This window comes from Jaculus jaculus, chromosome 11 (genome assembly GCF_020740685.1).
Source record: "Jaculus jaculus isolate mJacJac1 chromosome 11, mJacJac1.mat.Y.cur, whole genome shotgun sequence".
Lineage (NCBI taxonomy): Eukaryota > Metazoa > Chordata > Mammalia > Rodentia > Dipodidae > Jaculus > Jaculus jaculus.
This window is the reverse complement of record NC_059112.1, coordinates 85,844,701-85,857,913: the sequence shown is the minus strand read 5'-3', so window position 1 is coordinate 85,857,913 and position 13,213 is coordinate 85,844,701. Positions and strand designations below refer to the sequence as shown.

The window sequence follows — 13,213 nt, the reverse complement described above, 5'->3', positions numbered from 1 at the left end:
GCACTTGGGAGGCAGAGGTAGGAGGATTGCCATGAGTTCAAGGCCACCCTGAGATTACAGAGTTAATTCCAGGTCAGCCTGGAGCAGAGTGAGACCCTACCTCAAAAAAAAAAATAATAATCATAAGTACATAGCTGTAATCTCAAAGACATCACACATTATGACAAATAATGTATAACTGTAGCAGGAAATAAACATGACTATAGATTGTGTGTAATTCTTTTAGACCCTACATCTTACTAGACAGTCAACTAAAATATGAGAACACAAAGTTATGTTTATACAAATAACCAAATGACCAAAATGGTTCCACTATCTGTCCTGATAAGAAAATATCAGCATTATTAATTCTATATATAATCATACAGGAAAGATACAATCAAGAGTAGCATCTTTTCAAAGGAAAAGGAGAAGGGGTCAAAAGCAACCATGTTCTTTTACATGAACTATCTTGAAAAGAATACCTAATATATTATGCATTGTCTACCTATTTACACTTTGCAAAAAAGAAAAATAAGCTGTTGTATCTTCTGTTTAAATATAAGATGTCAGTGCAGCATGGCCTGTGGTTTAGGAGAAGTATCACAAAACAGCAATTTATGTGAGAATTCTAAATAAATAAGTAAATAACTCTAAATAGCAAACACAATTTGCCTTTTCACCTTTGAAATACACTTTAAATAGCAGGAAAAATGTGTTTCATTCACATTCAGGCTGCTTTGCAAACATTAATTAATTAATACCACTAACACCCTTGTGAATGTGAATAGATATTTCTCTCTGTGTTCTATAAATGAAAAGAACTGACACTGATTGTGTACATTTACAGAACTCTTTTTCCTTGGGGATTTACAGCTCTTTACTATTGTGAAATTGGTAAACAAACAGTGAGCACTATTCCTTCATGAAGTATATAAAATAACCATTGCAAATGTGACTGAAAATTTAAAAATTATTGTTGAATTTTATTTTGCATTTACTTTCTCTTAAAATCCCTCATATATACACAATCATTAACTAATACCTTTAGTAATTCTGTGACATCTGTTTTCTTTAGGACACTAAGACCTGAATTCAAATTAATTTCTAAAATGTTCTAACTAGAATAAAAGAAAACATGAAAAGAGCATTAGGAAATTATTTGTAGTGATAGATAAATAGACTTTTATTTGCTCAATGAATGTCAGTTGGGGTATAATTACAGAATACTCATAATTATTAGTCCATTGATAAAGAAATAAAAGACTCATTGGCAGTCTGGATGAGGATGGAGGCAAAAAAAAAAAAAGAGAGAGAGAACCAAATTATTACCATTAAAAAAATAAACTTAGGCCACAAGCATGTGCAAACTGAGAGAGGGATTAGGCATGAGATAAAGGTTGATAACTAGGATGAACACAGTAAAATATTCCTGTAGTAGGAAGGCTAAATAAATAAAATGATATATATGAGATACTTAGCATACAGCAACCTTTCAATAAGGTGCTGTGGTATTATACACACACACACACACACACACACACACACACACACACATATATGTATATATATATATTATGCACTACTTCTAATCTAGATATTACAGTAGGTCTCAAATAATGTAAAACTCATATATATATATATATATATATATATATATATACACACACATATTTATATACATATATATGTATATAAAGTAAAACGTATATATATGTGTGTGTGTGTGTGTGTGTGTGTATTTGTGTATATATACCTACTGTAATATATTACAGTAGGTCTCAAAGAATGTAAAACTCTTATGTGTGTATATATATGTATATGTATATATATATATGTATATAAAGTAAAACATGTATATATATATATATATATATATGTGTGTGTGTGTGTGTGTGTGTGTGTGTGTGTGTGTGTGTGTGTACCTACTGTAATATCTAGATGTAGAAATAGTGCATATTGTTTGATCAAATTATCAAGTGAGGCATATTGCTCCTCTTATCAGAGTTATAGTGCCATGGTCCTCACCTGTGCTATGCAACATCAATGCATAGACCTGATGCTCTGGAAATACCCCAGACCTTATGATATTAGAGTTCACATCTACAATTGCAAATCAGTCATGCTGCTTCAGGATCCTCCTCTAGTAAGAGACTCCAATACCAACCAATGATGTGAGGTTGATGCAGATAACATGGGCCCTACTAGGGTCTTTAAAAAATAAAATGTTTGGTATCCACTAATGTGTTTGAATGCAAGATATGTAAGACCAAGTGAGGTTTAAGGATACATTTCTATCAGCTGAACTTGACCTGGAGATGAGTGGCTTGGTATAAGTGCTAATGTACATGTTTTGAACGAAACAGATGCAAAGTCCTAGAGAAATTGTGCAAAGGGTCATGACCTATTAGGAGTCAATCATAATGTTTCTGTTCAAAGTGCAATAAACATCATATCAGTGAGGGCAACTATTGAGTATTCACCTCAAGAAGTAATCCCAATTTCCATAACAGCAGAAATTGAGAGAAGCCTAAATGGATAAACCAAATCAGGAAAGAGTACTATAGCCCTCTGGTGAGAAATAACACACTATACCACACCATATATTCCTTTCTACATGTAAGCCCTTGTAAAAGCTACAAATGCAAAATATCATGTATATTAGTTTTAATAACCTAAATGACAGAATAGTAAATCCATTAGTAAACATTGTGAAAGGGCAAATGTATGTTCAGCCAGTCTTCACAGGAAAATATAATGCAACTGTCATCCAGGAAATACAGAAAAACCAGGAAAGGGAAGCCATGTCTGTCTGTCTCAAACATAATAACCTAAGAATGAGCTGAGCTGCATCGCTGTTCAATTTGACAAGTAGTTCACAAAACTATTGCATATATGCTAAGCATATTAAAATGCTCTGCATCTCTGTTTAATAAATATAGATTTATATTGGGATGTTTATAAAGAAATTCCATCCTCTTCTGTAAATTCAAATGTTGAAATCATTTTCATATACTGGGCAACTGCACAAATGCCAGCACAATACTAAAAGTGCCACTGAGAATGAAGACAATTTGTCTATTAAAGTACACACATACACAAGCAGCTTTTGCATGAATTACATCTCTGTTTCTATTAGAGGTGGATTTTCCTCAGAAAGCATTATTTCAAAAAAAAATTTGTGCCTATGTGTGTGATATGTAAGTGTGATGTGCATGATGGGAAGTTCAGGCACACATAGAAGATGGAATTCTTCACATCTTTTCATGTCATCCTTACTCAGGGTCTATGCTCTTGTCTGTATCATTCCAGTTTTGGTACTCGGGCTGCCAAGGCAGGCACTAGCAAACGTTATTAATTCAAATCTCACCTTGCACTCAGTGAGGAGCAATGTTATTTTCTGGAGCATCTATTCGCTACTTAAGCCCTGTTTTTGATCTTTTACTTTAACAGCTTGAACAAAAGTAAACTGCTCACAGCAGTGAACCCAAAACCGTAGCCCACAGACAAAAACAGTGGATAGATATTATCACATATCCTTACATGATGAAAACAGTTAGCTACATTTCAAGTTTTATTGATGCTAAAACAAAGAAATGGTGATTTCAATATATCTTCTGACATATAAAACCCTGTATTAATTGATGACCACGTGGTTATTTCTGTGCCCTCCCTCCATCAGTCAGTTTACAAAGACTTACTAAGTGTCTGCCTGCAATAGGTTGGCAGATCCCTGCCCTCATGGTACACACCCTGACAAACTATTCAGCCTGTATTTATCCAATAGCCTTATGGAACTGATATTTACAACTCTTTTGTGGTAGTTGCCACTATGTCTTATTAACGCAGGTAAAAATAATAAGGAGTCACAGAAACTCGAGAAGGTGGAAAGATTACCTGAGGCACTTGATCTGAATATCTACATAAACCAGGAAAGTATTTTTCCCCCCTACTACTGACAACTGCTCATTTCAACTTTCTAATCTCCCTCATTCCTGCTTTCAAGGATGAAAAGTGTACTTTCTTTATTAAATGTAAACATGTTATCAGAACCAGTTACAGGATAGACCCAATAAATGTATGAAATTAATCAGAGCTTTCATTTTAAAGTTGAACAAATTCATATTGGTTGCTCTTCACACTAGCTGTGTGGTGCCTCTCCTACTTTTAAAAAATATTTTATTTTTATTTATTTGACATAGAAAGAGGGAGGGGGGGGAGAATGACAGAGAGAATGGGTGCACCATGGCCTTCAGTCACTGCAGATAAACTCCAGATTTATGAGTGCCCTTGTGCATCTGGCTAACATAGGTCCTGGAGAAATGAACCTGGGTCCTTTGGCTTTGCAAGGCAAATGCCTTAACCATTAATCCATCCCTCCAGCCTTCTCCTACTTTTTAATTTAGATAATAATTCTAGTATAATAAACACACATCTATAAAACAGAAATCCCATGCCTGCAGACAGATTAAAGAAAATGGTTTATTTCATCCAGATCCTCTGTTTTCAGGGACATATGAAGTTTAGCTTTTCTTCAACTGTGGCACTGAAAACAGTGTTCATCTGTCAGACATAGGCAGGGTCCTGGGTTAAAGCAACCCTAAACTGTCTGACAAGAAGGACCCATGCTATGAAGGAGTCACAGCAGCCTGAACTGCTTATAGCTTGTGACCAGACTGGCAGGGGAATTCCTCCTCGCATTCTTGGGGTTGCAGTGAGCCAGGATCCTCCCACCATTCTTGGGGGTTGTGAAGTGAGCCTGGAACCCTGGACAAAAATCTCAGACCCCAAGTTCAGCAGGAAGTAAGGCCACTCTCTCCCCAAGCACTGGATACCTGGACATTCAGATAAGACCTAGGCTTTGCCCATAACCCTGTGGCCTTTTGCCAGTTGCCTAGGAAACTCCTTATATGTTATCAGCCAGCACCTTTGCACAATCCCTGCCATTGCCTATGTGCTGAATGAATGTCCCTATATGCTAAGGCATCAGCAAGCAACCTTTTACATTCAATCCCCTTAGGCCCCTCGGCTGATTATAAACACAATAAACTGACAATAAACTGAGAGCTATTCATGGAAACTGGCTCCCAAAAGTCTTTACTTTTGTGTGCTCACCACTACGGTAAACTGTGATGCCTTGGGGGACAGCAGCTGGCCCAAGGACCCAGGAACCCACATTCATCCTTCCTCTGAACTCATAGAGTATGGAGTATCTCTTAGAGTATATAATATCTGATATGGTAACTCACAAAATACGGGCTGAAAATGTTTGTGTGACTGTCATTATGTTGCAAGGCCAGTATCATAATAGCTTCAAAAGATGTGTATATCATCTGCTAATGGTATTCTGGCCTATGTGCATTTTTAGAAAGCTTTCTAAGACTGGTTTAACTTTTCTTATAGTCATCTGTCAACTTTTAGTGAGAAAACTAATGATGGAGACTATTAAACCATGAAAATAGAGGACTGATACATACACATGTTCACCAGGAGGGGAGATGCCTACATTGCAGACATAGTAGATGGATGAAGCTCCTTTTACAGAAGAGGTCATTCGTCATGACCTTTTAATACCTCCTATTTTCAGGTATCCAGGAAATTGACCTTCTTATCAAGGTAGAGCAGTGTAATTTAACAGCCTAATCATTCCCTTCCTGGAGTTATACAAACAATATTACACAGATCTGCATTAGATTCTTACTAAGATTATCTGATTTTCATTACCTTCAAAAAATATTTATATATTTTCCTCCTAACAGTTTATAATTCTTTATGTTGAGACTATAACAAGACATACTATAATAGGAAGCAATTTCAATGGCATCTAAAAACACAAAAGTACTCTAAAACCAATAATTATTAGGTACCAATTATAAATATAATTTTCAATATTTTTAAATATGTTCATCATCTTATAGCCTCAAAAGTCTTTACTAAAATTTTTACCACATTTTTGTATCAAAAATGAGAAGAGTGGACATTTGATAGCAAAGTATTCTTTTATAATATTCTAACAAGCCACCTTGCTTTAGTAAAACAATAAAATATATGTATGTAGTTTTTCTAAATATCTTGCGAATTTGGTACATATTTCAGAGATTATTTCCTTACAAAGAGTTAAGACAACCATTTTTTAGTAGGCATAAAAATTTAAAATATAAAATTTAAAATAAAAGTGAAAAGAATGAATGTACTATAGCCTATCATTTGAAAACATTTGACAAATGGACACAGGAACATTTTCACTATAATTAAAATTAGGACAGTAAATGTTCACATAATTAATACATCCTCCTGATGCATGGCTTTCCACTCTTCTCCAAAGCTAGTTCTGTTGTCTTTATTCCAAAGGGATTTAAGGGAATTTATTAAAAAAACATAAAAACTCCTTCTCACACTATATGTTGTTGGTACGGACCATGGAGTGACCTCTCTGGTATCTGGAAGAGAATCAGTCACCAGACAGTTAGCTCATCTATTGCCACAAGATACTACATGAGAAATTTGGGAAAAGTGACCAACATCTGTCCAAGAAACTCATGGTCTAAGCTACTCAGAAGCAAACAACGTGATGTGATGCTCACACAAGTGCAACAGCAGCACACAGCCATGATGGGTAACAAACTGCTCTTGATTTAGCTAATGGATCCACTCAGTGGAATAGAACCCATAGCTGGGTCTGGGAAACAAGTCAGAGCCATATCCAAAAAACAAGCCCACTTTCCATTATCATGCTCTCACATATTGTGTGCTGCAAGAGGGCCTACACTTATTAAATTATCTCTAAAATAATAATGGTTATCCCATTAATCTGGTGCTGACTTCACTTTCCAGTGGAGAATTTCCTTCTCTTTTTCAGATGGACATAGATCCTAAGGAGAGAATCAGTCCATTGCACCTCAACAGTGCCCTAGCTGAAACCATAGAGTAATTGGGGAAATGAGCAAGAGTACTGCTTTCTTGGTGAACCTGGTACCAGCACAAGGGTGAAGGAGATAGATACAGAGAACAAACCAGGTGTCCAGAGACACAGAGGCTCCCAAGATCTCATCCCTGAAGTAGACCTAACATGAACCATAATGGCTCATGGAAATTTGCGGAAGAGGGGGAAGAAATATTGTTAGAGCCACATGTTAGGCCATTATGCACAGAGACATTGCCTCTTCTCCATAAGTGATGGCTATCCCCACAATGCACGATCCACAATCTCTAATGAGGAGGGTTCCTTCAGATGGGATGGACAGGGAGGAAGCGAATGATGGTACCAACATGGTTGTATACACTGTACATAACTGATAATAATAAGAAAGAAAGAAAACTCCTCTATGTTGCCACAGCCTGCTGTACATTCAAAATTGAATTATGTCTTAAAATATGTTTATTATGCAAAAACAATGATGCAGGTTTGTTGTGCACAGTAAGGAAGTTATGAAGTCATTCATAACTAAGTCAATGAGAAGTTCTTCATTTTATCACAGTAACACTATGATTCATAAAACTCATATAATGACATGCCTTAGAAATGAAAGAAGTCACTTCCACCCCTAGTAAGTAGAACTGAAAGCAATATGTGCCTGCAGATTAGATCATCTGTCAGTTACAATGCATCATTACAGGTTCACAAATTCTGTATATGTAGTTTTCTTCATGGCAAATTTCATGCAGATTAGCCTCCCAGGTCACATTTGGGTTTAGAGAACTCGGGGAAGTTTTAGGCATGTGGGTACTGGACAAAACATACAGCTGAATGGGATTCATGAGCTTGCAGTCAGTGCATGGAGCTGGGGAGATAGGGGATTAGTAGAGGTGAGTATTTGAAGCATATAACCTAAGCAAGGCCATGCCCTGCTGCATGAGTTTGCTGAATGGCAGACCTTGTAAAGAAGCATGAATTATCTGGCATGCCATTAACCTGACTGTGTTATCATTGTGAACTCTCCCAACAGCCCCAGGCCAATATTTACAAGCATGTTGTAATCCTGTAGATTTTCTTAGTAGTTATTAGAAGTGAGGAAGGTATGAAATATTTCACTGAATGGCAAAAAAGAAATATTTCTGGTTCAAATAAACTATTTGGCATGGCTAAGCTCATCAATCAGCCTCCTATATGAAGCTCCCCCTGTGTGTAATGATTTTTACTTGATGAAAGTTGGCCCAATGCAAGAAGAGCAAAGGCCTTGCCTTCAAAAACAGTGAGGGAAAGGAGATTGTAGATTCATGGTGTTATCTTTAAGAGTCAGCATCTTCGTGTTGATATCCAGCTAACTGAAAATCTTTACAATAGGCACTCATTGTAGCCAGATGAGTTACAGAGAGATGACACTCAGATTGCCCCACAGGAAAGATGTAAGGGGCATAGTTGGCACACAACTTAGCATGACCTGCTTCTTCTACCGACACCTCTCACTGAGGCCATCTTATCCCAGGGGCCCATGACTGAGCAAGGGAGACAGTGGTACCAAATGGTGACAGACTTGGCCACCGAGCAGTCTTTGCTCTGTACAACCTTGTTGGGAGATCTGTATTGCTGCCCAATAAGTCCACTGCACAGTCCTGTTTGCACTCCTCCCTTCACAAGTTTACCAGTAAATTTTTGGATACATCCATTTTTGCATGAAGAACCCAACATACAATAGATATTACATTTTACAAGTTTACAAAAGAAATTTAACAATTTATAATAGTATTCAGAACTGAAATTAACGGACACTGGTATATTTTACAATATGGAAAAACCTTCAATATATTGTAAGTTAAACTCAGATACAAGAGATTGCATAATATTACATTGTAATAATTATTGTTTTTTTCTGAAATGACTGGAAAAGACAAAGTTTTCACAACAAATGGTAGATTAATGGTTGCAGGAGGTGGGTTATGACGAGATATTGATGATAACTAAATGGTAAGGGATGGTTTTAGGAGCAGGAGTGAGATAACTATAATGGGCTCTTGATAATGGTTCTTACAACCTTATTAGATTCACAAGTTTTGAATATAATCAATAGATACTTTTCAAGCTTTGTATCATGTGAATATTATGAGCTATATAAAATACTAAAATCATATGAAGCATTTTAAAACTTTACTTTCTTTGAAATTTATTGTTTGTATGTGATGTGTGTATGCACATGTGTGTAGGGATTTTATGTGCATGTGTATGGAGAAATCAGAGGTCAACATCAGGTGATATATATATATATATATATATATATATATATATATATATATATATATATATATATATATATATGTAATTTAGCTATTTATTTGAGTGAGAGAGAGGTAGTGGGGGAGAGAGAATAGGCATGCCAGGGCCTCTAGCCACTGTAAACAAGCCCCAGATGCATGTGCCATCATATGCATCTGGCTTACCTGGGTACTGGGGAATCAAACCTGGGTCCTTAGGCTTCACAGGCAAGTGCCTTAACCACTAAACCATCTCTCCAGCCCAAGGTGTCTTTTTGGATTACTCTCCACCTTGTGTTTTGAGACAGGATCTCTTGATCTCTTGACCAGCTAGACTAACTGAACCAGTGAATCTCAGGGGCCCTCTTATTTCTACTTCCCCAGCATTGGAAATAGGGGTGCATACTAATATACCTGGATTTTTATGTAGGTGCTGGAAATCTAAATTTAAGCCAATGCTTGTAAAGTAGGCACTTTACCAACTGATTCATCTCCTCAGCCCATACTTCACTGTTGTGGTTTTTTTAAATAAACAAACCACATTGGTGAGAGTGGCACTACATAACTGCGGGATGCCCTTTGTCCATCATTCATCAAAGAACAGTTGTCATTTCTCATCATATAGCATGGAATAGCCTGTTAATTTGTAACAGTTGAAGCCATGTGTAAGTCAGATTTACATGGAGTTCTAAGTATTTAGCCTGAGACTGAAAAAGCAAAAGGCCAGAGATCCCTGAGAGAACACTCTCTTTTTACTTAGTTTATGTTTCTATTGTTTGTGTGATTAGGTTAATGAGGGAGCTCAGGCCATGGTAAGTATTTAGTGAAACATGATGCCATGTGAAATTCTTCCTCTGGGAGCAGGATTACCAAAGATGGCAAGTATTCTGCATTTAAAGGAAAATGGCAGGCTACAAAAAGTAAAGCAGAAACATATGTTTACAAACAGGAGGGAAAGCTGACCCTGTAGTGACTGGTCACCCACTCCCCCATTTTCTTTTCTTTTTTTTTAATATTTTTATTTATTTATTTGAGAGCAGCAGAGGGAAAGAGGCAGAGAAAGAGAGAGAGAGAGAGAGAATGAGAGAGAGAGAGAGAGAGAGAATGGGCACACCAGGGCCTCCAGCCACTGCAAACGAACTCCAGATGCATGCGCCCCCTTGTGCATTTGGCTAACGTGGGTCCTGGAGAATCAAGCCTCGAACCGGGGTCCTTAGGCTTCACAGGCAAGCGCTTAACCGCTAAGCCATCTCTCCAGCCCAAGTTCTTCCATTCTCCATCACCCCATTCTCCTGCCATTCTCCATCGCTTTAGAAGCTAGAGCTAAGAAAATGGAAGGTAAATGTATCTTCCCAATGTGAGGCAATCAAGAATACTCCTTTATAATTATTACTTTATAAAGATTAAAGTACAAATTGAAAGCATTGTCCTAACCCATCTTCCCATAGTTTCTCCCACTTGCAACTTTGGAAATGCTTGCTATTTGAGATAGGTATTTAAATATATGTTTAGGCAGTGTTAGAAAACACATGCAAACTAAAGCCATATGTGAATAGGTCCACTAAAACTACTCAAACTATCATATGAGGGTTTCAATGTTGTTACAGAGTGTCCCTAACCCCAGGTAGGGAACGATTCATCTATGTGATTGTCTCTAGGATCTCAAGGGGCAAAATTCACATGAGCTGTTATAGAATTAGCTAGGGATATCATTTCATTGTGCATCAGTGACTGTATAATCTGCTCATAATCTGACATTAAATACAGAATTCATACTTACCAGTGAAAGACAACCTCTTTGAGCCTGTATTTTTTTTTGAGATGGTCCTTTTTTCTTGGACAGGGCCAAAATAACTTTGGTCCAGAGACTTAGTCTAAGATTAATCTCCAAAAGCCAGTCTTGTTGCTGCCTTATTATTATTTTTTTTCCTACTCAGTATGTCCTCTGACTCAGGGTTTCCCAACTCTCTGGATCACTGTAGTCAGATAATGTTTTAGTATAGCTCACGTACCTCTCCAGTGTGTCAGACTCTTATCTGTGCATAGTAGCCCTGGATTTATCACCATTCGACCAAACTGTATAGCTTACATATTTTCCATAAATGCATATTCCTTACCCTCCACAAGTACACTTGTACTTTTAACTGCTTTTCATTCTTTTTGTAGTTATTTTTCCACAACACACAAAACACAGTCATTAACATGTGACTATCTCTTGCTTTCCCAATTTGTACTTATTGTAACATTTTATATCTATCAGCACCTACCAATTCTAGAAGGTAGAATTCATAACCTAATGAGTTCTTACTTATAGAAGTATTCCCACAGTTAGATCAGAGTTATCATGTATTAAGTATTGTATTACCATCATTTGATTTCAGTTCCTTGGAATAAAGCCTGTAGTTAAACAATCAGAACTGCTTATTTTACTCAATCAATAGCCTCTGCTGCTTGGATCAGTGTAATTAACAACATTACACTTTTCAAATCACATTTCCTTAAATTCATTCTTTAAGGAAAACACCAATTAGCCTCCTATTACAGACAATTTAAAAAATCTGCACACTAATTAGCATGCTCTCTATGCAATTAGAATCTACAAATATTCAAAAGAAAACTGCAATGAAAATTTGGAGGTAATGTTTCTATTTCTCTCAAATGAAATAATAATTATCCTTGAAACAATATAAATATACATATATTTAAATACAAAGAGTAGCATCCAAACCAAAGGAAATAAAAATGCTATTAAAGGTGAGTATTTTTGAAAAATAATCTACTAATTTATTTTCTATGTTTTGGGAAAGCTTTGAATTAGACAATATTTCAAAATAGTACAGCAACTTCTTTTTTATTTTTTTAATATATTATTTACTTATTTATTTATTTGAAACAGAGAAAGAGGGAGAGAGAGAGAGAATGGGCACACTAGGGCTTCTAGCCACTGCAATCAAACTCCAGATGCATGTGCCCCTTTGTACATCTGGTTTATGTGGGTCCTGGAGAATCAAACTTGGATCCTTTGGCTTTGCAGGCAAAGGACTTAACTGCTAAGCCATCTCTCCAGCCCATCAACTTCTATTTTAGAAAACTTAACCTAACCCTGGGATCAATACAGAGGAATGAGCTTTTGTTGTTATTATTTTCTTTTTTTGTTTTTCAAGGTAGGGTCTTGCTCTGGCCCAGGCTGACCTGGAATTAACTATGAAGTCTTAGGGAGGCCTAGAACTTACAGCAATCCTCCTACGTCTGCCTTCTGAGTGCCTTTCCTTTGTTTCCCTAAAATCCAACAGAATGATGGGACTCCAGCACATATTTGACCTTAAAACCAAAGTAAATGAATGAGCAAAGTGACAAAACTAGAGAGCTAGATATTAAAAGACTGGTAGTGAAAGGAATATAAGAACTAGAAGATGGGGAGAAGGGCTATGAAACACTGTGTGCAAGACATGATATGGCTACTGCACATATGACCTCACAATGGTGATAACTACTGCATAAGATTTGACCAGTCAACAGTCTATCAGGGAAGGAGACGGGCTCATGAGATTTCACCTCTCCCTGAGGAGCTCTTGACAGTTATTGTTTGCCAGGGGAGGGAACTAATTTCCTTTTGTGGTTTAACCATTGATCATTTCTTCCTGTTCTATAAATAACCTATTTATCCATGGTCATACAAGCATCCTCTACTCAAACTCAGTGGCTCACAAAAAAAAAAGTCATCACAATTGGAGGGAAGCAAGTTGGGAAGAAGGGGTTCAATGGACAAGGAAGTGGAATAAAAGAGGGTAGATTGGGGTGAATATTATCAAAATCTGTCATCTATATACATAAACTTATAAAAAATTAATTCTTATTAATTTTAATTTAAAATGAAAATTTTGTATGGATACATCACATGTGTGTACCATCATTTCCCATCTCCCTACCCCCATTCCACTGTTGGCTCTCCTTAGTGGGATTTGCTGGTATTCACAGTGGAGTTGTGGGCCATTTTGGGAAAGACACATTTTATAATTCAGACTATATAAGTCACAAACTAATT

General features: G+C 36.7%; 1 protein-coding gene and 1 non-coding gene across 3 annotated transcripts in view; both read right to left on the bottom strand.

Moving 5' to 3' along the window:
* Naaladl2 (N-acetylated alpha-linked acidic dipeptidase like 2) overlaps nt 1-13,213 on the bottom strand; it is a 1,016,062-nt gene that overhangs the window by 974,928 nt on the left and 27,921 nt on the right. The window lies entirely within an intron of this gene.
* LOC123453433 lies at nt 3,218-3,319 on the bottom strand. Its single transcript, XR_006632818.1, has one exon. It is a non-coding gene; the product is annotated as a U6 spliceosomal RNA (small nuclear RNA).